This window comes from Zeugodacus cucurbitae, chromosome 5, assembly GCF_028554725.1.
Source record: "Zeugodacus cucurbitae isolate PBARC_wt_2022May chromosome 5, idZeuCucr1.2, whole genome shotgun sequence".
Taxonomy (NCBI): domain Eukaryota; kingdom Metazoa; phylum Arthropoda; class Insecta; order Diptera; family Tephritidae; genus Zeugodacus; species Zeugodacus cucurbitae.
This window is the reverse complement of record NC_071670.1, coordinates 51904664-51930611: the sequence shown is the minus strand read 5'-3', so window position 1 is coordinate 51930611 and position 25948 is coordinate 51904664. Positions and strand designations below refer to the sequence as shown.

General features: G+C 33.7%; 1 protein-coding gene across 4 annotated transcripts in view; it reads right to left on the bottom strand.

Moving 5' to 3' along the window:
- LOC105210619 (general transcriptional corepressor trfA) overlaps positions 1–12712 on the bottom strand; it is a 137721-nt gene extending 125009 nt beyond the window's left edge. For 3 of the 4 annotated variants that reach the window (XM_054230622.1, XM_011181693.3, XM_054230624.1), the window contains exon 1: positions 7841–9212. The gene's annotated coding sequence lies outside the window, so the exon portion shown is untranslated. Of the gene's footprint in view, positions 1–7840; positions 9213–12675 lie in introns of those variants that run through there. The other variant, XM_054230623.1, reaches the window with a different exon arrangement.
- Positions 12713–25948: the final 13236 nt, after the last annotated feature.

Below are 25948 nucleotides of genomic sequence, written 5' to 3'. Positions count from 1 at the left end.
CATATAAACCCAAGAGTCTTCTGAAATAAATGAAATTTAGTTCATAAGGCAATCTCAAAATTATAGGCACTTATTTTACTTGCGTTTATTCGAACTACTGTCTTCTATATTCCCTCATGGCTACAACCAAAAAAATAATAAATTTATGTAGAACTCTTCTTCAGCGGCAAACTGTCTATGAAGTATGGGCTTTAGTCTATCTTACTCTACATCGTCTTGCAGCTTCTTGTGTGACCGCTGAACTCAGCACGGTCGCGCGCAAGACGCTTCTCCGGTTGTTGAGCTCATTCGTCTACATCTAATTACTTCTACTTTCTGCTGGCAGCCGGCTTAATGAAGCAAGCCACGCGAGTTTCGAGTGTTGCAAGGCCGCTTCAATGGTTTTCTAGTATCCTGCATATTAGAGCTTGCAAAACTATCGATAGCTGGCTAGTGCCATCGATGGTTTTGCAGCTCTACTGCATATTGCAACCTCCAGCGGCAGGCAGTGGCTCCACAAACGTCGTCCACTTGTGATAATTTAGTGAGCGCATCGCTATGTCAGATAAGAAAATTGATTGCTGCACAAATTTATGGCAAATTGGCAGTAAAGTTGGCAGCCAGCAATGGGTTTGAGGGCTGCAAAGTCGCATAGCGAAGATTTGCTTAACGGCTTCGACATGCGCTTTAATGTCGGCGGCTTAGGATCTTACGCCCATTTGGCATGTTATGTGTGAATATTTCATAAGGTTTAATGATTCGTTGGTTGGTTGGCTGGCACGAAAAGCAGCAGTGATGTTTTCTAGTATACTTGTATGCAATTTAATAGGTTTTTAGTTAAGATCTCATGTGGTTAATTTAAGGTGCAGCATGGTATCTAACTAAGTCCTTTAGCTGGGTAGACAAAGTTGTAAAGTGGAGATTCGCCCCGGTGATTTAGAAAATCAGTATGGACAAGGCAAGATATGCTATGGGGGAGCAGACATAAATTATTTAAAGCTTTCAAAAAAGCCGTTAAGATAAAACTAAGTTTTAAAAAGTGAGGTGTTGCCACCTATCAAAAATATGAAAACTGATATAATTTTATAATTAATAATTAAAAATTTATAATACAAAATCTGAATTAAAAAAAAATATTTTAAACGAATAAAACGAAAAATTGTGTATATACATAATATTAGAAAATTTGTATAAAAAATAATTATGTAAAAACGGGTTGCCAACAGATTATTGAAAAGGTGTAATTTTTTGATTTTGCTATTGGAGCAATAAAATATACATTTTATAATGTTGGTATGAAATCAATCGAATTTGCTTTGAGTTTGGAAGTTTTTACTAGAAAAAGGGTTGCCAACTAACAAAAAATTAATGAAAATGTTATCATCTTTAAAGTAAATTACTATTATGAGTATTTTAAAAATGATAAATATTTAAAAAAAAAATTTAAACAAAAATTTTAAAGTAGGGTTGCCAATGAATATAAAATTCATTTACTTTTTTTCAGCTAAATTTTTTTTTATTAATTTTGTATTTTATTTTATATTATAAATAAATATAATAAATTTTGTATTGCCAAATATTTTTAATTGGAGTCGCCACTACATTTTTTTAACTTTTTTTTTTAGGAATCATTGAATGTGAAGCAAAAAACAACATTGTTGATGTTATACCAATCAAATGTTATTAGAACCAGTTGTAGCGTTAGTATACCTCGGGCACTAATTTTAAGTTTTTCGATCATTATTTGCATAGAATAAACTTTATTTTGTGGGTTACAGTGAGATATAAATTTTTACCTATAGTAAAGTAATAGCCTTTTCACACGGGACAACGATCATTTACCCGGCCTCTGCTCGATTAAAACGTTGATTCTGGTCGATTTTTTCACACTACACCACTGTAGATTTCGCTGCTAAAAATAGCAATCAAGTGATGAAACTTACCAACTTCTTATTAAAATCAAAAACAAAAATGTATAACTTCTGACCGATTATCGCGTTAGCCGGCGGGGTGAAGAGCAAAAACTGTTTTTTCAATCAAAATTTTAATTGATCAATTAATTTGGCTGTGTGAAAAAGCTATATAGATTATATTTTAAGCCATTAAAATAGTCATAATAAACACGATTTAATACAAGTACTAATTTGTGCCAAGCCCACATACTACTTCTACATAATTATATTTGTTCGACCCACAAGGTTAATAATCTAACATTGAAAACTGTTATCGAACTCAGCAGCGGACAGTAGTGAATATGTCATTGAACGCCGAACAAAATCAACACACCACAACTGGAACTACAAGCAAGAATAAACAAAAAAAAATTATTGAATTGAACTCGACTGGAAAATGGTCGGCAAATTGAAGCCAAGTCATGCCGCCGCTAGCGATTGTACCAGAATTTATTGAGCGTTCTTAATCGCCACAGCGTGCAACTTCCTGTTTCGGGTTTTATGCGATGGCTTTTTCGGTTGTCAAAGGCGATTAAATGCTGCGATAGCGGACGCCATAGAACATAACACTCGCATAACATTGTATGTGTGAGTGTGTGTGTGTAAGAAAGTTGAAATTTTAAGCGGCTTTTGCTGTAGCGAGAGAAACTGTAACTCACCTGTAGCAGAGGGGAAAGAAGCTGCTAGATGCTCAACAGTGTTGAAGGAAAATGGTGTTTATTGCTTAAGAAGATCATTTTCTTGTTGTTGTTATTTTCTTTTAACACTTACAAGATTTTTGTTTATTTGTATTGAATCAGATTTGTTTGTTTGTATTTAGAATATTCACTTTTAATGTTGTTGTTGTTGTTGTCAAAGCTAATTGTAAAAAGAAAATTTTCTGCTTTTCACCCATCAAATCAATCACAAGGCGTGCAAATCTATCAGTTATTTCGAGGTTCTTCTAACGCTTCAACAATTTCGAAAGGTGCTGTCTCGCTGGTGGCAAGCACTTTGCGCTTAGCGGTATTTGTTATTGTTGCTTTTTACGTTGTTTTAGTTTCTTGAGACATTTTCACTGCACCACAGACAAATATACACACATATTCGCGCCTAACCACTTGTGCCTTGAGGAAGGTGCAGTCACTCACTGAGCCGCGTCCAAGAAGAAAGCTGCACTGAATTCGCCAAAGAAACCCGTCAAAAGCATGCAGCAAACACAATGTAACCGGAGACAGTAGCAACGCAGCGCAGAAAAAGATGCAGAAGAAGAAGCCGAAGAAAAAGCAGGAAAAGTCGCTAAAGAAGTTGAAATGTAAGATAAGAAGGAACTGTAAAGCGGAACAGCAGAATGCTCGGTTTGAGTTTGTTTTTATTTTTTTTTTCCTTTGTATATTTGTTGTTAGCGATATTAGTTTTGCTTAGTTTGTGTTATTGTTGTTGTTGACATGCTCACTGGCTGAGTGATTTCATTTGGTTTGCGGTATGAGCGGCAGCTCATGTGGTTTGCGCGTCCCGTTGCTTGCTCAGCAGACTGCCTATACTACCCACTAACCACCAACAAACAATGCGGCTCTGGCTCTGGCTACTGCTACTGGCAGCCGTTTGTGGGTCGCAGGTGAAGGTGAGTGCGACGCCATGCGTTCACTTAGCGGAACTATCGACAGTGTGGCAGCAGCTTTGTTTTTGTTTTGTTATTATTTTTTTTTTCATTCTATTTTTTAATTATTTTTAATGCCACAACTCGGTGCTCAATGCGGTGCGGCGCACTTGCTGACTTTGCTACATATTTTCATTGCTTTGGCTGCTTCATTCTTGATTTTCATATATGTACATACATATGTATGTATGTATGTGCTAGCCGCAACAGTAGTACCTTGTGATGGTCGTTTGTGTGTGGTGTGCGGTGTGCAGTGTGTGGCAGCGTTATTAAAAGAAAATAATCGTTCGATGGCGTTGAAAAGGCCAGACAGTTGGCACTTGGCGGTTTTTGGTCGTCGTCACTTCTCTGCTGTCATTACAAGCGTCAATGGTGTACTTTTTAATGTACTATATAATATATATGGACAGGTGAGTGTAGGTGACTTGAACAAACATATGCTCTTGTTATTGGACAGTTAATACTTGCTTTGATTAGCAATTCGCTGTGATTGTGAATTACGATTTGAATAAATTCTTTTTAACTTTTTTTTACGTTCTTTTATATTTGGTAAAAAAATTATAAATATAAAGTTGAACTTATCTAACTCGAATCACCATAATCTACAAAAAAAACTTCTAGTTAGAGAGATTTCCTAGTCACGGAAGGTATTTGTATGAGATTTCAATTATATTGCCAATTCAAGAGTTCGAGTTATGGAAGTTCAACTGTATTATTATAGAAACTATTTAATTTTGGCATAAAATTTTCGAAATAATTTTATAATAATAAAATTCTTGTTTCAAATATTCATTTTTACGGAAATTGGAGTGGTTTCATATATATATTTTCAACTTTTCAGATACATATATTTGAACCTCGATTTCACTTAATTTTTAATATACTCTTTCTTATCGACCTTCCTTTTTCAAATGAATATTTGTTTTTAAATAAAAACAATTTTTTGAATTTTCTATTAGATCAGACTTTTCAATTTCATTTTGGAATCTGACAAATATGTTCAAAGAGTGATTAAATCGATCTTAATGTATAATTATACTACACTTCCAAATTTCTTGGTTTGATTTGTTAACGATCCAAGCTTTATTACGAACAATGAACGATGATATAAAAAATATAATTCACGATTTTCAAAAAATCTATATTTTTTTGGTTTAAGTACACTTTAGAATCTTAAAAACATTATTCAAATGGTAGATCAATAAAACAAAATGTTTCCCTAACCAATCAGGTGTAGAGTCGAAGTATTCAGTGCAGTCAACTTCCATACATAGGTAGAGCTTTGAACGAGATTTTCTAGAAAATCCATGCTTAAAACCAAGCGATCATGGTACTTGGAGACTATCGCAATTATTTACTTGAAATTTTATCTACACAGTGAAATTAACAAGTAAACCACTTGCCTAACTTTTCCAGAGTCCCCGTTTGAGTCTGTTGAAAAATGTGTTTCAGAAGATTGGACCAGTTGTCACTATTATATCAAAAGGTCAAAATTAATCAAATACATGATTAATAAAGCATCAAATAAGGAGATTCAAATCCTTATTCCTTCCTCATAGAAAAAATAATTAAACTTTAACCTTTTTTGAAAGCCTAAACTAGCCTCTTAGTATGTTTACATATGAAAATAATCTCGTTCTAAGCTCGTTCAATAATCTAACATATAGCTAAATGAGATTATAAATTGTCAAATGTATTGCATTTGTTGTTGTGTAACATATTTCTCTCGCTGTCAGCCATTTTTGTTCACATTTTCATTTGATATTTCTCCTCCTCTTCGCAAAATTATCGATAAACCAAGGAATAAGACCGAAAATATAAAACGAGATAATTTTATATTCTCGGATTATCCAGAGATGACTTTTGCATGGAAAATCTCGTTTCTTAATTACAGATTATCGAGTTAAGTTCGTAAATGGAGACAATCTCGTTATATGTAAACATAGATTTACCGCAAATTTTAGACCCTAACCACTCAATACGAATATTTCACCACATAACGATATAGAAAAAACTATTTTTGACTGTCAAACTTCTTTCCCAATATTTCCCAAGATTCACTTAACAAATTATTAAGCTAATCTTATTAAAAGAAAAAAATAACTTTCTACAATAAACCTTTGATTGATTTTTCATTTTCTTGGCATTCTGCACAAAATCTTCTTCGTTATAGAGAACATCAACATAGAAAATAAATTCCTCCTATTCATTAAAGAACTATTCATATTCCAGGCAAATAATCTCTCAACTGCGCATAAATTTGTTGAATAACGTTTATTGACGCCTGAGGAAATGACAGAACAAACTTAATAACTTTTGGTAAACCCATTTAAATGAAGTGAAAGAATATTTCTCAAATTATCGAACCGCGTTTCCATATATATTTTCAATACGTTTTTTTATTTTCAAATATTATTATTATTATTTATGACTACATGTTTGGATGCGATCAAACTTATTGCTTTTTGCTAGTTACATATATACAAAAATATATATGTATACATGGCATATAATTATAGATAGATCTCAACTTCTTCTTCTTCTCAAAGCTATTCACACAGACAACAAAAAAAAACTGAAAACATATTGAACTTTATAGGCAAATTTAATGATTTCTTGTATTTGTTGTTATTTTTCTGGCATAATAGCCGCTCTATGCCGTTCTATTCTATTCTTTTGTGCTGGCTGTGCTACTATTATCTCTAGTTTTGAATTACCGGCTGATGACGGCAGCATTTTTTTTGCTTTTATGTTTTATTCTTATGTATATTATACACATGTGTGTATTGTATAATTTTGCAAAAAAAAAAAGATTTAGATTGTATTACGCTTTTTTGCAGCTTATTTTATTTCGATTATAGCACGCCATTTCGCAGTTTTGTTAAGCCAAGCAAATGGTAAAAGCTAAAACAAAAACACAAAGCTAAAATTTACAAAAAAAAACATGAAATAATAATAACAATGTGAAAAGAAGCTTCGAACAATAGCAATAACAACAGCAGCTAAAATGTTAAGGCCAGCATTTTTGATAGTTTTACACCTATAAACATATACATACATACAGACATACACATCAAAATCGTAATACCAAGCGTTAAATTGGCTTAAACTTTTACGATCAAAACGGTTTCGTGGAAAACGCGCTTTTCGAGGGCAACACAGAATGAAAAGTAGCAATAAACCGTAATAGTTTTTTTTTTAATTTTTGGTGGTGATTGGTAGTTTTTGTTGTTATAGAGAATGTTTAAATTATTTATTGTAAAAATATATTAAGAATATTTTAAAATATATTAAAAATATTTATAAAAACATTTGAAAAACATAAAAAAGATATAAAAAAATATAAAAAATATTAAAAAATATTAAAAAATATTAAAAAAAATACATTAAAAATATTAAAAAAATATATTATAATTAAATATAAAAAATATATTTTTTCTTTAGATACATAAATGCATTTCTCGGAATAACTATTTAAAAACTTTCCAAATTTATTTTTAATATGTTTAAAATGTATTTTTTATTAAAAATATGAATTATTTAATTTTTTAAATTTATTATTATTTTATAAATATAAATATAATATATTTTGGTTTATTAAAAATTATTAAATTCTAAAAATTTGACCAAATAATATTTATTGTTAATTTTTGTTTATTATTTTATTTTAGTGTTTTTAAACAATTTTTTTAAACTAAGAAAATTATATACTATACTTTTTTTAATTTATTTATTTTTTTATTTTAATCATAACAACAATGACAATTATTGTAAAACTTTTTTTATAATGTTTATTAGACATAAATATATTATATTTAATTTTTATAAAAAAAAAATTTTATATGAAAAAAATATTTAAAAAAAAAAAAAAATTACAACAAATTAATGAATTTAGTAAGAAATTGGATTTTTTTATAATTTCTTTACATCTATGACTTTGTTTTGATATTTTAATAATATTTGGTTTGTAATTATACCCATTTTTCAATTAATCCAAAATACAAGCATTAAAAAATATGTATGTATGTATATGTCGCTGTAGTTCAATTTATTTATTTATTTTTTTAAATTAATTTGATTTTTTTATGTATTTTATTTAAAAATTATTAAATTTATTTGTTTAGGAATTCTTATTTATTATTATTATTTATCAATAAAATATCAATAAGAAATATAATACGTTTATTTTAGTATTAGAGAATTAATAATTTTATTCTAACAAAACCCAAAGTCAAATAAACATTCAAACCAAAATAATAAAACTATTTACCTTTGCGTTGTGGAAAATTATTAGTTTCTGTTTTTGTTGTTGTTGCAAACAATTCAAGCGCGTTTCTGTATATGTTTTGTGTTTTCTATTACAATTTTGTTTTTACACCATTCACAACACTAACACTGTTGTTGTTGTATGCAAATTTTTCTACATTTTTTAGGGCAACAAAATTTCACTTAGAATCATTATAGAAGAGCTTTCAGCGCATTTAATTATTTTCTTACAAGTTTAACAACTTTTATTTGCACTTTCACAGCAGCAGCAACAGCAGCCAGGCAGTAATACAAACACACGCGCACACAGCTACAAAATTGTTTTTGCACACACTTACTTTGCGAGCGCGATGGAAAGAAAATTCAATGAGCAGAACTGCTTGTTTTTGCGACAGAATTTTCTGAAAAATATATTGCACACTTTTGTTACTATTTGATTTTTCTATATAAAATCAATATTTATGCAATTTTCAACATACACAAACACGCACGAACACGATAAAACACGTTAAATTGCTGTTTATGCTTTTCACTTTATTTGCAACAGTTATAAATTGTATTTGTATTTGTATTTGTTTTATATTTAGATTTGTTTATGCTGACAAGTTTTAAGTCAAATGAGTCTTAATCAACCGATAGACACAACCAGCACTGACGACGTACATGAAGAAACTGAACTTTGGCTAACCAAAGACTTAAGATACGAACTCCAATCGGGTGCGAGCCGAGGTGTGTTTTGATGAAAGCAAACGAATGCGTGGAAGAAGACAAACAGTAAAATTGAAAAGTTAACGAAAGGGGGTAAGAGAGGCAGCAGAGGCGCAAAATGTAGCATGAGGAAGATAGTGGAGCAGAAGATGAGCAGCAAAAACAGCGCAAAAAGCAATAAACTAACGTAGCGGCAAAATGATGATCGCCCGAGCCGGTAGTGCAGGTGCGAAGAAAGAGGCAGCGCAGAAAATTACAACGCCGAATTGTTGTTATTGCTGTTTTTGTTATTATTCCATTTTTCTATTGTTTCTGGACGCGATTGGTATTTTTGATTGTTGTTATTGCTGTTGTTGTATGGTTGATATATATTTTTTACAAGTTGCTACTCTTTCTACCTTCGCTTTATATTCTCAGATCTCAGCTCTACTACACACTTCCAATTGTAACAGCTTTTGGCTGAGCCGAAGTTTGGTCAATTCACATTATCGGCAAACGCCGAAAACGGCCAGCCTAGGTTGAAGTTGAAGTCAAAAAAATTGCGCAGAGAAGGTCGTTAAGCCAAATTTTGGTCAAATAAAAAATAGAAGAGAATGTCAACTCAAGTTCTATGAGTTGTGCTTGTTCACTGCGAAGCGTATATGTGACTTTATGGAAATGTAATGAGTGACTGCCGCTGGAAATTGCTGTGACTATGCATTTTCATGACACTCGTTACTCGCTTTGACTCGTGTGTTACCTTTATGGCACTCACTACTTAATTGTCACTCAAAGCGAGAAAGTAAGCAAATAGTTCTGACACTCAGTCTGATTTTCGAGTGAGGTGAGCATTAATGATTAGAATTTCTATAGCACAGAAAAGGCGTGTAATGGCGGAATGGCAATGAGTGTAGAAGATAGAAATAATATGTAAATCTGCAAACATTCGTAGCTTTGCGGTCATAATAAGTAATAGAGAACGAATGGAGTGAGTGTAAAGAACCAAATTGGTAGATATCAATTGAGTACGGAGCTGAAATTTGCTAAATTCTTTTGAGAGAAAATTCTAATCAGAACTAAGGGAGTGGGTTAGGAAAAAAATAACTGTGAAATATATAATTTAATCGTAATAAACATAAAATTGGTTTGAAATAGTAAAATTTAGAAATATAACTGGTAAGGAAGCGCTAAATTCAGCTGAAACGCAAGTATAAATCTCTAAGAATTTAAGGGGTTATGTTGCAAATAGGATGGTTTGTTATGATTTTTTTTTTTTAACTTTTTGAGTTAGGACTTCTTTACATTTATTGCAAATTTAATAGATATCTAAATCTTTATAAATATTTAAACAAAAAATACTGTTTTTAAATAAAAATGGCAGAGATATAAGCATTGGCGTAGTCCAATTTTTCCGCAACACACCTTGATGGTGTACATGATTGGCGGTTCGATTTTTGTCTGAAACAAGTAAAATAATAAATCGATCGAAAATCCCTCGCTTCTCTCTGGAAAATCTATTTAGGAAGATGTATTTCAATTTTCAAGTTAATCGGTTGAATAGTTTTTGAGTTATCGTGTACACCGTCTGGAAAATTAGATTTTGGGAAAACGCAATAGAAAAAAAAAATGTACTAATGATCATACTTTCGTAATTCTTGAGACATTGTTTTCGGAGACATCTCAAAATACTCGTTAGAATATAGACTTTGAAATTAAGCAAAAATTAAAAAAATACAAGTTTTTGATAATTCCAATGTGGCATAACCCCTTAAGGAAAGACAAGTATTTTGAAATATCCTCCACAACCTTAAAATGTTATCATACTCCCTAAAGTCAGCCTAATTTTATTATTTTAAGGAATGTAAGGATCTCTCGCAATATTTATTGATAATAATTTCCGATGGCTTTGATGTTGAGTTGTTAGCTGTAAAGCCTTATTTGTAAAGTGAGTTTAATTGAATAACTTTTAGAATTGGCATTCGTTCTTTAACCTCTTTCCTTTAACTTTTCCGTAAGTATAGCTACTCTGCTACTACAATCTTCTCCATCTAAACTTATGTATCTCCAAAAAATAAAAATAAATCTCAATTCTCATAATTACAACATAATGGTTTGTTTATTTATTTGTTTCATCAAATTTAATTTTGCACTCTTGTAATTTGGAGGTCAATCAACTTTTTCACACAAAACATGAAAGCTTCTATTTTGTTGACAAGCAATCAACTCGTCAAATATTAGATTTCCTAGCATATAATTGAATTGGTTTAATTTGAGCAATTATCTAAATTAACTTTGATGAAAATTGTATACCAAATAAACGAAATGAAATGTAAAAGTAGTGGTGGAAAGATTAGAGCGAAAAATGGAAGTCAATAGCTAGCCGAAATAACAGAAGTGGCCGGGTGAAGGGCAATTCTATACAGAGAAAATTAAAATATTTGTTTATAAAACAGATAATAAATTTAATTTGTCTATTGAGTAAAAATATAACCATATAACCTTTGACTCTCTTCAAAACTGTATTTTTTTACTATCCTTAACATTTTAGCTATTAGTGTATTCATTACACAGCGACGTCTACATGCGGGTAATCAACAGCTCATTCCATAGGCTTACACTAATATTACCAAACTTTGTCGCTAGATGTCTCCTCCACACTACTTCTTTGTGGTACGTGACTTGGCTAATATTTTTGCTGAATTTAAATTGAAATAATGGTTGGCAGCGCGTGTTTTCAGCATTTATACGGAATTATTGAGTTCTGGTATAAAATGACGTTACAAAATTAAATATTGTACAAAATTAAGAATTGGCAAATAAATAATAAAATAATTATTTGTAAAAAAAAAATTAATGTATTTACAAAAGTGCTTATTATAATTGATTTAACGTACTACTGAATATCTAGTTTTTTTGTCTTTTATAGTTCGAGGGACACTATGAGATTTTCTGAGGAGAGCACAGTGTCTCTTAGCAGAGAATATGGGGTTAACTTGGATTAATATGTATTAATAGTTAAAATTTTAATATTTAAACTTTCCAATTTTCTATAATAATTTCTTTTATTATATATGTTATGCGATCTTCGCATCTGCATTAATTAAGGGGTTAGGTGAGTTTCAAAATTTCAAAATTAAAAAAAAAAAAATTATTGTATTATTAAATAGTGCAATATGTTTAAAACATTATCCAAAAATATCAAATCAATCCGAGTAATATTCTAAGAGATACGTCTGTACGAATGTAAAACTTTAAACGCATTTATCTCAGAAATCAGTTTTTCAAGTCGGTGGACATGATAACTAAAAAAGTTATGAAGCGATTTGGTTCAAATTTTGCAGACAGCTTTGGAATAACATTATCTAGTTAATGAACGAAGGATTTTTTTTTTATATGTTAAGTGAAACTATTTTTTTTTTTTTAAACAATATGTGCCAAAATTTGACCAAAAAAGTGAGTTTTTTGGTTAAAACTCTGTCAAAAATTCAAAATTCAAATTTCAATATTTTCTTTTTTTCTAGGTTCATTAAATAGATTTATGCATGTACTGTCGATATATTTTTGGTTTTTGCTTTTCGATGAACCAATCATGAGATATGATGTCCACCGCAAGACTTTTTTTTTGGGAGATGAGGTGCCAACGGCTGAGTTTTGGGAATGTGAAAATAAAAATTTTATGAAATAATGTTTAAAAATGTATCTTTGATTTGCTAAATTGTTTTTATGAACTATTTGACTGTATATATTATATTAAAAAAAAATGTAAAAATATCCTTGTTTTAAGCCTCTAAAACCCACCTAACCCTTTAAGTAGCAGATCAACCACAAATGTTGTCTAAGTATAATCAAATAATAATTACTTTGTTTTTTTTTTATTCAAACCTTATTTCAGTAAAAAATGTAAACGACAATGCGTACACTTGACCGAAGTCATAGAGAACTAAATACAGACGAACCCCAATTGCTTCCAGTTAAGCAAAATTCCATTACTAAAAGAACTGAATGTTCCAACCAACCTCCCCATCTCGAAACTAACAATAATTTAAGGAATACCGCAAAAAAATACTTTTCCTAGAGTTACTTATTAAAGTTACTTACTTAACTAATACTACAAATTTTGAATATATTCATTCATAAATTTTTAACACTTACCCTATTTTTAAAAATATCTTTGGTCCATGTCGTAGAAAATATCACTTTCTGAAACGAAAAAGAAATAAAAATTGTTAAATAACTGTTTATAAATAAAATACATAATTTTAAATTTTTTTAATAATATGTATGTATGTATGTATTTTCTCAATAAATGCTTATCAATTGAAGAGGTACGTAATTGTCCTGTTGAAACTAAAACAATATAATATTGAAGATAAGTATGTTTCAAACTAAAACTGACCCAAAAAATAGGGTTTCGACAAATTTAAAGAAATAGGGAACTTACATCTAGCAGATCGCAAAACAAATAAAAATTTAGAAATTCGATTAAAACTTACTCAAAATACTGAAATAGGCAATTTCATCGAAAGAAAATACTCGGTTAGCTGCCAAAAAATAAAGGCATACACAGAGACTCTTCCTATCGGAGTGAAAAAAAATATTGGCATCGGCTCTCCTACTAGGAAAGTGTTGTCGATGGTGAGTTATAAAATTATTATGACGAATTCTTTTATTGTTTTTGGGACTGCCCTCGTAACAACTTAACGGACAATAATTATCCTCTTATTTATTTATTTTTTAATCAATGCTGTTCACATGTTACCTTTGCTTGTTGAATATTTTATTAGTTCGACGGTTTAACCGCTTGGAATCTGCGTTTTTACAATTCCAAAACCAACATGGAGCACCTTTACAAAGTAAAACCAACAAAATGAGAGAAAAAATACTTTTGAGAAACTTGAAATGTCATTCATAAATCATACAATGCGAAATGCCTGTGAAATGTTGTTACAACAAATACAAATACGAAAAAACGAATATGAGTTTGAGAGGCGCTGAGCCACAACAACGACGCCCGCGTCTCGACTGTAGCCATCGCTGCAAGCACCAAGTCTGCAAAGTACAACTCAAGCATTGAATGAGTGAGCGGACGGCCGGCCGCGCGGTGCAATGTCTTGCGCACACACAAAACGATTCGCGAACAAATTAAAACATTTCAAGATTTATACGCAAACTGTCAAAAAATGTTAAAGTTCGTTGCGGAATTTGAATTTACATACAGAGTTTTTTGGGTTTTTTTTTCTTGAACGCCACCGCCATAACATCGCCAACAATAACAACAACAATACTTCCTGTGCTTCCACGTTCTTCTTTTCTTGTTTTTTTGGTGCTACGCTCCTTCAGGTTGCTTACCTTGTGGCGGTGCTGGTCACCCTCCATTTTACTACGCCAACTTTTTTACAATAAATTTTTATTTTTGTAGACGAGTGTGGTTTTAGGTGCGTGCGTGCGTGCGTATGCCCCTCTGCGCCGTTTCTTCTGGAATTAAACGATAATGATGACTTGTTGGTTCGTTTGTAATGTGGAGGGGGCGTTTTATGCGTGAATTGGCATACACTGGGAGAATTTGTTTGATGAATATGATTTTATTAGTAAAGACATGTTTAGAATTCGACAGAGCTCGTCGTTTGTGGTATGGATCTCCTTACTATTATTCCCTTCTCCACGATATCATTTATAAGATTGAGATATGTATGTGATTGGCGTTGCAACCGTTTAGCCGGTTATAGCCGAATCGACGATAGTGCGCCACCTCTCTCTCTCCTTCGCAGTTCGTCGCCAGTTTGAGATCCCAAGTGTAACCAGGTCGCTCTCCACCTGGTCCTTCCAACGGAGTGGAGGCCTTCCCCTTCCTCGGCTTCCTCCGGCGGGTACTGCATCGAACACTTTCAGGGCTGGAGTGTTTTCGTCCATTCGGACAACATGACCTAGCCAGCGTAGCCGCTGTCTTTTTATTCGCTGAACTCTGTCAATGTCATCGTATAACTCGTACAGCTCATCGTTCCATCGTCTGCGGTATTCGCCGTTGCCAATGTTCTGAGGACCATAAATCTTGCGCAAAATTTTCCTCTCGAGAACTGCTAGTGTCGTCTCATCTGATGTTGACATCGTCCAAGCTTCTGCACCGTAAAGCAGGACGGGAATGATAAGAGACTTCTAGAGCTTGATTTTGGTTCGTCGAGAGAGGACTTTACTGTTCATAATATTCATGAGTTCTGTAATGGATCTGTCACGAACTGGAGATCTGTATATGGATCTGCTCCCTGTCAGAACTTCAAAGAACTCATGGTCAACCAAGTACATCAACACCTTACCGATCTGAAAAAGTTTAGAGCGTCGAAAAGGATAACTCTAGGGCGGAAAAAATTGGAGACAAATCCGGTACGCTAGATCCGACTGTCATGGGAATTGCGGTCAAGAAAGTCGAGTAAATCTGTTTGTCGCTGGGTCGTACATACATTTTAGATCAAGAAAGCTAAAGAACTCCATACAGTAAGCAGACCCAAGTCTCAATTTTGTCCATCAATATTAAAATGGCAGCACGGAATAGTGGAAACTTTGTATTTTTCGTTGAAATAACTTATGGGAGCTGTGGTGAGGCTGGGCTCCACAACCTGACAATTGGAAAGATCGGATTAGGTACCAAGTTCTCGGAGAAGGGTAGTCCGAACCACGGAAGGAAATATTTAACAAACTTAAGGAGCTGGAACTGCATACATATGCATTACATATAACGAATGAATACAATTAGGTTGGTCCTGTTCCAGGTTCTGAGATAGAGGGGTTTAAGCTCGCCTAACATATAATATTATTGAGATCTGACTGTGATAACTTCACTTGAAAATCATTTCAGACGAAATTATTAGCAACATAAAAAAGCTATGGAAAGCTCAGAGCTTAGAGCTTTTTAAGAATTTTATGTATTTTTAATTTTAATCACAAATTTTCTCTCAGTGCTCTCCGTGGCCAACGGTGCATTTATGAAGTTACTCAGAAGTTAAGTGAGTTCGCGACACGATGGAATTTGCCAAATGTGTGAACGCTGAAAATGAATGTGTAAAACGTGAATGGTTATACGAAATCGAAAAGCAACTTCCGGCGTTAATTTGAACTACGCTTTGCAAGCGAGTGAAAAGCACACTTTAGCAACAAAAAAAAAGTTACGATCTTGAGAACTTGCGTATTTTTCCAGGCGGTTGCGCACACACTTTGCTAAACTTTTTCAACATTTTCGAACTACGCTCTCACTGCGTGGCAAAAATTGGTAACGGGGCTAAGAGGGGGAAGCCTGTCGAATTGGAAAGCAATATAACGCCGGTGTCAAAGGTCATGACGCGCGTAAAGGCGCCTGCTACTGTGCTTAGTCGCATATTTTGCATAAAATAATGAAATAATAATTTCATTTCGAAAAGCAGCTGAAAAAGCTAACGAAGTTAAGCAGACAAATCGGCAAGTGTATAATTTCGACAGTAGAAATCCCAAAGGCGATTTAGCTGTTGCTGCCTCATTTATTGCTGCTCATTAAATTGCAATTGCTTAAGACAACAGAGTATAATAACAAAGTTTGAATCAAATGAAACGAAATTTTCCGATGATTTGATATATGTAGATATAGATTTGTCTTAGTCAGATTATAAACATAGAAATTTTCTGCTGATTCGGGCTTTGAGAAATACCAATTAGGATCGGATGTGTAGATGACTACTGTTTAAAGTCGAATCCGACACGTAGTTTTTGTGGACCGCGTGTAGAACGTCAACACATTGGACTTCATCTTAAGAACCTCCTCTGAAGAAGGCAAAGACCGTCCGATCGGCCGGCGAAATGTGATGGCTGCCGGTTTCGGTGAATCGGGAGATATGATTTGACCACCTGGAGAAGAGCAAATCGGTCACAGGGCTCAACTATGCCTTTCACGATGACAACGCATCGAGTTAGGAGTCAGATGAGAAGGATGTGGTCGCCACAGCAGACATCCAGAACACGTATTTTCCAACCGGGTTAAAGAAATTGGTGCATCACTAGATCAATTGTATTGTATTGAAGGGAGATTAAGTTGAGAAATAAATCATCAATTCTTTGGAACGTACTCAAAATCGAGTAGTAGGACGAAGAAAAAAATGGATATATGAGCTGTAGCATTTGGCAACGCTTCAATTTAACTGTAATTCAGATATTTCACAAAAGTAAACATGACTACAGCCCATTACATGAAAAAGTAAGTCAAAGAACATATCAATTCCGTTCATTAGTACGGTATATATGAGCATTTGCTCTGTCCAACACGCCTTAGCCAAATTTTTGGCGTGTGAATTTTTCGCGAAACTTGAGTGGGCGTGCACAATGTAGCCTGTGAACACTACTTAAATGAAACGAAGAACAATTCAGTTTCTTATCTGAAATCAGTTACCCACAGCCGTGACTAAGTATGTAGGTGTACACCCGCATGTATGTATGTGTGTGTGAGTGGAAACCTTTGTTGTTGTGGGCGTAAATGTGCCAGCCAACCCACTTGACTTCTGCAACCTGCCATGCGGTCATGTCCGTTTTGGAGGCAGTCCAAAGTGCCTGGGAACAACTTCCTGCTTCGGCAAAAGTGCGCTGCGGTAAGGGATACCTTTGTAGCGCATATGCCACAGCAGTCTTGGATACGGTGTTTTTTAATGTTAATTTTTAGCCAAAAAATTTATTTTTGCTTTCATTCACAAATTCTGATGTTTCCTTTGTTTAACTACAAGTAAGTACTGCAAGGTGTGTAGAGTTTTTTGAGTATACCTTTACCTCCGACAATTAACGCTAATCAAGTAGTTTTTTGGCGATTTTTAACCACAATATTAGCCAGTTTTTGAACAATTGGGCAGAAATAGAAATAATATACAATCTGTATTAATGTAATATTGATTGCCAATGATTAAGGCTAATAGTACCGATCTATAATCGATAATAATATTCCTTTTGCCATTCAAAAGATCATCATATCTATTACCCCAAGTCTTATAAAAACCTACACATTTTGTGTATGACTTGAGAAGGAAATAAAATTATCGAAGTAATCTTTGACCGCGTATGTGGAAAAGTTATCCCTCACAACAAAATCTTGGATTCTAACTTAAGAAGGTATATAAAGCTATGAGACAGTTTTCCCGATATATTAACAATAAAAGCAATCAACGAAACAACAGCTATACAATCTGAGACTTAGACGTGAATACAAACAAAAATGTTGATAAATAAAAAATATTCCTGGAGGATTTACTAAAATTTGCGTCGAAACACTTCTTAAGATTGATTTTTGGGATAGCTCGTGGCTCTTTCAGCGCTTCAAATGATGTCCCTTTAAGGTTCTCTTAAGGTTTGGAAATGGGAAAAAGTAATACGAAATCATATATGGCAAATATGAAGGCTGGGACATCGTTATATTATTGTTTTGTGACCAAGAATTCACGAACAAGTGACGAAGTATGAGCTTTTATCAAACGAAAATCACCAAGCTCATAATAGCAAGTCTATCCTTAGTGGATGCTACAGACAGAGTAAGTAATGAAAATTTTGGACACACCTCACATAAAAAATTCAAAGCTTTTTTAGACAGAATTGGAAATTCAGAAGTAAGGTCCCCCCATGGCGAACTAAATTAACAATTTATAAGTAAAGATATTAAATTAATAAAATAAAAGCAAGAAATGATTTTTTCATCCAAATTTGTCAAAGGAAATTGACACTAGATCCAATTATACAGCATAATAATATATCTTCGTATAAATATCTAATAATAATATCATTTAAAGTTCGAAAGAGTGTAGGCGAAAATTGTTCGAAGATCATTTGATTAGAACGCACAGGAAGAAAGGCTTAGTTGACAAAGTGAATAAAAGAGATCAGAAGGCAAGAATAAATGTTATTTAATAATAGAGTTGGATATATGTACATATAAGTATATACAGGGTGACCGAGTTGAATGCGAAGCTTTCTATTCTCGAATTATTATTACTCACGCTTAGAGTTTGTTTATAATCAAAAACAACAAATATAGTTTAGAAATTGGATTCCAACAACAAACATATAGATGGTAATCACCTTAAACACAACAACAAAGTGAAAAGTGTGAATGGAAGACATGCAGTAGGTTCTTTTAAGCTCAAGCCACAACATTCTGTAGACATATCGATGAGCACATATGCAAGTACAGTAGTTTTCCGAAATAACGAATATTGGTTTTAACGAAAATCACTTATAACGAACAAGCAAATTTGTTACATTGAGTACCTTAAATTACCAACATCGGTGATTTGTAAGTACTCGGTTTAACGAACAACGTGAAAAAGACATATGAAAAAAGAGAAAAAAGTAATAACGAACAAGAATTAAAAATAAAACTTGAAAAAATTCAAAAGAAATGTGCACATTGAAAAAATGATGATTTTTTATAAAAAAAAGCTTAAAATCATTGATCGGCACCAAATAAGTATAATACGTATAATTATCAAAAAAATCTTTACAAAAAATTGTAACTAAAAATTAATAAAATATTTTATTAAACTGCAATTTACACTCATAGTGTATATACTACTTTCTAGGGAGCACATACTCCTAATAATGTATACACCATTTTCTAGGGAGCACATACTCCTAGTAGTGTATACACCATTTTCTAGAGAGCACCTACTCCTAGTAATGTATACACCATTTTCTAGGGAGCACATACTCCTAGTAATGTATACACCATTTTCTAGGGAGCACCTACTCCTAGTAATGTATACACCATTTTCTAGGGAGCACCTACTCCTAGTAATGTATACACCATTTTCTAGGGAGCACATACTCCTAGTAATGTATACACCATTTTATAGGGAGCACATACTCCTAGTAATGTATACATCATTTTCTAGGGAGCACATGCTCCTAGTAATGTATACACCATTTTCTAGGGAGCACCTACTCCTAGTAATGTATACATCATTTTCTAGGGAGCACATGCTCCTAGTAATGTATACACCATTTTCTAGGGAGCACCTACTCCTAGTAATGTATACACCATTTTCTAGGGAGCACCTACTCCTAGTAATGTATACACCACTTTCTAGGGAGCACCTACTCCTAGTAATGTATACACCATTTTCTAGGGAGCACCTACTCCTAGTAATGTATACACCATTTTCTAGGGAGCACATACTCCTAGTAATGTATACACCATTTTATAGGGAGCACATACTCCTAGTAATGTATACATCATTTTCTAGGGAGCACATGCTCCTAGTAGTATCCTGATAGGTAGTACTTACTCCTGATAGAATATACACTAGACACTTTCTAGATAGTACATACTCCTGGTACAGCATATACTTTCTAGTTAGTACATACTCTTGGTAGAGTATATACTTTCTCGGTAGTACATAGTCCTGGTAGAGTATATACTTTCTACTCCTGATTGTGTATATACTTTCTAGGTAGTACATATGTACTCCTGGTAGAGTATATACTTCCTAAGTAGTACATACTCCTGCTAAAGTATATACTTTCTAGGTAGTACATACTCTTGGTGGAGTATATACTAGTTTCTAGGGAGTATGTATACTCCATATCTCAGGAACTACTCGACCGATTTTAATGAAATTCGGTATATAACACTTTCTTAAAGCCCAGATGACACGGGTGGAAAAAATTTAAAAGAAATGTGCAAATTGAAGAATTCTGAATTTTATAAAAAAAAGCTTAAAATTATTGAAAGGAGTATAAGTGTCAGAATTGGTCCATTTTGGTAGAATTTATTGGATTTGAAATGTTATATTATGGTTTTTAATTTTTTAACAATAAATTAATAAAACAATTTATTAAACAGCAATTTACGGATATTTAACTCATTTTTATTGAAAAACATACCTCTAAGTGAGTACTCGAATTAACGAAAAACTCGATGTAACGAACAGGTCTGACAATTAATGTGTTCGTTATTTCGGCAAACTACTGTGCTTAAGTAAGTTCTCGAGTATGTAGCAATATATGTATGTATGTATGTATGTGCAGTCGAGCAGTTGCCTCTTTCAGTGCATTAATTTCCAGCCACAATAAATGAGGTTACGCTATACTCTACAACGCTGCTGCCTATTCACCGTTTATGAGCTGCCTTCCTTCGAAATCTCATTCAACATTCAACACTGCCACCACATCATCATCATCATAGACGTTTACTGATATTATGATGCTGATGGATTTGCCTCAATAACTGCTCCCATATTTTTACTACCGCAACTCGTACTCACTCGTTCGTTTGTTGCTTTTTCGTCTCATTCATTGCATTTTGCGAAGATTATAATCGCGCTGTTCCGACCATAGCTTATGCTCGTAACTCGTGTGTTGTTGTTGTTTTATTTGTGTTGTTTAATCTTCTCCTTCTTCGTCGTTGTCTTTTTGCTGCTTAATGGTCCGTCTGTTGCTACCTTTGTTGATGTTAGCTTTAGTGTTGTAGTTCGTTTTGTTGTTGTCCTTGGTGATCAACGATTTGGTGCGCTTTAAAAAATGAGGCCGCATTAGTCTTTTCACAAATTTCGTATTTGCATTACTTTTCATGAATGAATATAGTCTGTCTGTCTCCTTGCCTTGCCGTTGATATTGGGAATTTGAATCATTGATTTTACTGCAGTGATTTGGTGATTTAAGGCCTCTTGCAGTTAAATTAGTTAGCGAAGATTTTCTGATTTCAGTTGGAAATGTTGAGAAGATAGTAGCAAAATAATTATTTTGTGGAAATTTAATAGTTTTTTTTTTGTTTTAGGTGATAGCAAAGATCCTACTTATACATATTCGAACCCAGATATCCCATTGATGTCAACATTCTGATGACATTCAGTTTAAAAAAAATATTAAGGATATACATAATTAGTCCGAGTATTATTTTAAGGTCTTTAATATCTCCATGAGCTCCCCTTCTTGCCAGACTGCCACTGACTTTGTGTGTACATTGTAATTACATACATATATCAGAAAAACGGATCATGACGATAAATTTTTTGTTGGAACACTTTTGCGCTTCAAAACTTTAAAACTCTATAGATATCTTTCTGAAGCTAAAACCGTGGGAAACTATAAAGTAAAAAGTAAGGAAGGGCTAAGTTCGGGTGTAACCGAACATTTTATACTCTCACAATTTATTTATTTGACTTTATTTATATTATGTAACACACAATTTGACCCACATATTCGTCATATATATTGTATAAAGTCCATTGAAAGTTGGAAACCATAATATTAAGTTAGAAGCACCGAGGTCCTCATGTTCGATATATGGGACCTTGGAAACCTATGGTCCGATTTCGGCGATTTTTAGAATGGGGCTGCCACATTATAAACGTAGTATTTGCGCCGATATCTTCACTAGTGCTTACTTTATTTATTGTAAAGTAAACGATTCAGATCGTCTTCAAAGTTCTGATATATACGAAGTAGGCGTGGTTGTGAAGTGATTTGGCCTATTTTCACAACACATCATTGGGATGTAAGGAAACTATTACAAACCAAGTTTCATTGAATCGGTCGAGTAGTTCCTGAGATATGGTTTATGACCCATAAGTTGGCGATGCCACGCCCATTTTCCATTTTGTAAAAAAATCTGAGTACAGCTTCTATCTGCCATTTCTTATGTGAAATTTAGTGTTTCTGACGTTTTTCCTTAGCGAGTTAACCCACTTTTAGTAATTTTCAACCTAACCTTTGTATGGGAGGTGGGCGTGGATATTATCCGATTTCTTTATGTTTTGGACTGTATTAAGAAGTGGCCAAAAAAACCACTGCAGAAAGTTTGGTTTATATAGCTCTATTGGTTTCCGAGATATATACAAAAAACCTATTTACGGGCGGGGCCACGCCCACCTCCCCAAAAAAATTACATCCAAATATGCCCCTTCATAGTGCGATTATTCATACCAAATTTTATTTCCATAGCTTTATTTATGGCTTATTTATGGCACTTGATGAGTTTTCGGTTTTCGCCATTTTGTGGGCGTGGCAGTGGTACGATTTTACTCAAGTTACAGCTTGCACAGACGGACGGACAGACAGACAGACATTCGGATTTGAACTCCACACTTCACCCTAATCACTTTGGTATATATAACCCTATATCTAACTCGTTTAGTTTTGGGTGTTACAAACAACCGTTATGTGAACAAAACTATAATACTCTCGTAGCAACTTTTGTTGCGAGAGTATAAAAAGACGTATTTTACGAATTTAGAGTTATCATCAGCGATACTTCGCAACAAGGACTATTTTACTATAAGAAGTCATTTTTTTTGGGAATTTTCTGAGGAGATTATGGATATCACAGATAAATTAGTCGCCGGCGTCCTCAAAATCTAACTGTGGAAAAATTTACGAATGAAAATTTGTGACATTTAAGAATACTATTTCACCCTACCGATCCTTTGAAGACATGTGAACATCTCGTAAACGCAGAGTAAATATCTTTACTAAAAATACAAAATTGAACGATAAACTTGGAAGTGGAATATATTGATACGAACTTTTGTCTCATGAGGTTTTGGACTTCTCAACGACTGTAGCGTGTTTCAGCCTATAATGAACATACTGTTGGCATGAGTACTAATCTATGATCAAAAGTAACTTTGTGGTTTATGAGATTGGCGGCACATAGTCAATACCTGTCAGCATTGGAAAAGATAAAACCTTGTGCTCTGCCTTCCCTAGGCAAGTGTACAAAGATGAGTAAACACGAATAATTGCTACATTTCAAAGTTTCTTTTTATACTCTCGCAACAAAAGTTGCTACGAGAGTATTATAGTTTTGTTCACATAACACCTAAAACTAAAAGAGTTAGATATAGAGTCATATATACCAAAGTGATCAGGGTGACGAGTAGATTTGAAATCCGGATGTCTGTCCGTCCGTCCGTCTGTTCGTCTGTGCAAGCTGTAACTTGAGTAAAAATTAAGATATCTTGACGAAACTTGGCACAAATATTCCTTGGCACCATAAGAAGATCAAGTTCGAAAATGGGCGGAATCGGACCATTGCCACGCCCACAAAATGGCGATATCCAAAAACACATAAAGTGTCATAACTAAGCCATAAATGAAAATATAAAAGTAAAATTTGGAATTTAGGATCGCATTAGGAGGGGCATATTTGGATGTAATTTTTTTGGGGAAGTGGGCGTGGCCCCGCCCACAAATCGGTTATTTGTATTTAACTCGCAAACTAATAAAGCTATATAAACCAAACTTTCTGCAGTCGGTTCTCTTACGTACCCCACCACACACCATGAAAATAGTTGAAATCGGATAATAACCACGCCCACCTCCCATACAAAGGTTAGGTTGAAAATTACTAAAAGTGGGTTAACTAACTAACGAAAAACGTCAAAAACACTAAATTTTGCAGAAGAAATAGCAGAAGGAGCTGTACTCAGATTTTTTTACAAAATGGAAAATGGGCGTGGCATCGCCCACTTATGGGTCAAAAACCATATCTCAGGAACTACCGACCGATTCGAATGAAATTCGGTATATAATATTTGTATATTATTATTAATTGCAAAATGCAACAAAATAAATTGCGTAATCTAAACCGAATAAAGATAAAATTTAAAAATAATAATCGCACCAAACACACGTCAAAATATTTAGGATTTCAATTTCCGGTGCTGCCACGCGTTCTCTTTTACGCGCGCATTCGCACAAATCTGCGCAAATCTGAATGCATTAGTGGAATCAAAGGGAATTAAATTATATTTTCATTTTGCATTTCGACTTAATTAACAAAAAGAACATGCACATTTGCTGTTTCAATAAACAAAATAAGCAAATGAACACGAAGACGAAGCGAGGCAAAGGGGAATACAAGATTAATATTGCTTTGACTAAAGTAGAGCAAACAGCAAAAGGAACGTAAGGAGAGCTGGAGTGCTTTTGAATGAGAAATCTCGTAGCAAAGAGAGCAAAAACAAAATACAAGCACATTAATTAAAAAACAAAGGACGTATTGGTTAGAAGAAATACAAACGCGATGGATTCGAAATGAAAATGAAATGAAAGGCACAGGTGGGAAGGCAAGGAAGAAGGAGTCAAGGAGGCAAGGAAGAAGAAGGCAACTAAGCAGAGGCTGGGGTTCCGGTCAAGATGAAATGCAATGAAAGGATCTCGCGTTTGATAGGCCAACAGCAGGTTGAAGGCTGAATCTTTTACAACAACAACAAAAAATACAAAAACACACAGGTGAAAAAGCAACAACAACAACAAAATTTAAGTTTTTTTGGCAAGTAGAAACTGACAACCAGCCGATATGGACACACAGACCAACAGCAATACAAACAAACGCAAAAAGAAGAAGTATAATAAGAAGCAAGAATTGCAATGAGCCAACAGTGCGCTCAAAAGGATGAATGAGCAGTGGTAGTATGTGGCAGTAACGAGTATAAACGCATTTAATGCTTGCTTACTGGTTGCATATCCATATACACTACTACTACATTGTTGTTGTTGTTGTTGTTGTTTTGTATTTGCATTTATTAAAAATTAATCAAAACATTTTTTTGTGATTTGTGATTTCCTGCTGTGTCTGGCGATTTGTTGCGCTTAGTTGTTGATGCCACTACTATTGTTTTCGTTGTCGTTGTTGTTGTTGTTGTGCAACCATTCAAGAATTAAAATTTACCTTCTTCACTCGCACATAATCTTCAGTTGGTGGCACAGCATGTTGCAACATTTGTTTTAGCGCATGCACACATTCGCACATAGCAACTTGCGGCATTAAGCTCAAGTACGTGTGTGTGTGAGCGAGTCTGTGCAACAATGTGTAGAAACAGAAATTAACGCGTTCTATTATGCGCACGTCTGAGAAATTGACTGGAAGTTGCGAAGATTTGCTGCGAAAAGGATGCACGGCTATCAACACCGACAGCGCGTCAATGTTGCAACGTCTAAAAGAGAGGTCTCTAAGCTTTCTTAGTGTTGGTGTGGTGATTTTTTGTTTGAGGAAATTAATTTTTCATATTTTTTAAATGTCAGAAGGATTTATATCTATTTGATATTGAGATAAATTATTTTTTATTATAGGAAAGAATAATGCATCAATTGAAGATAATACTGCATACAATGCATTTTTGACAATAAAAGTGGGTTCATAGATTAAAAGGTAAGATCAAGAGTCATAAAAAGAAGTCTGTTAACCGGGCGAATGATCTTGATTTTCTGTAAATAAATCTGTAAATACTTGTATATACTTATGTACATACGTAAGTCTCTTAATTTCGCTTTCTGAAGCCTGGTCAAGTTGTTGCTAGGCCAAGATCGTTTCGCAAAATTCGCCACAACGGCGTCACAGAGATGCCTAACGCTTGAGAACGACGAATGGGATATTGATTTGGGTCTTCCTCAATTGATGCGCCAGCGGCAACAATATTCTCGATACTAC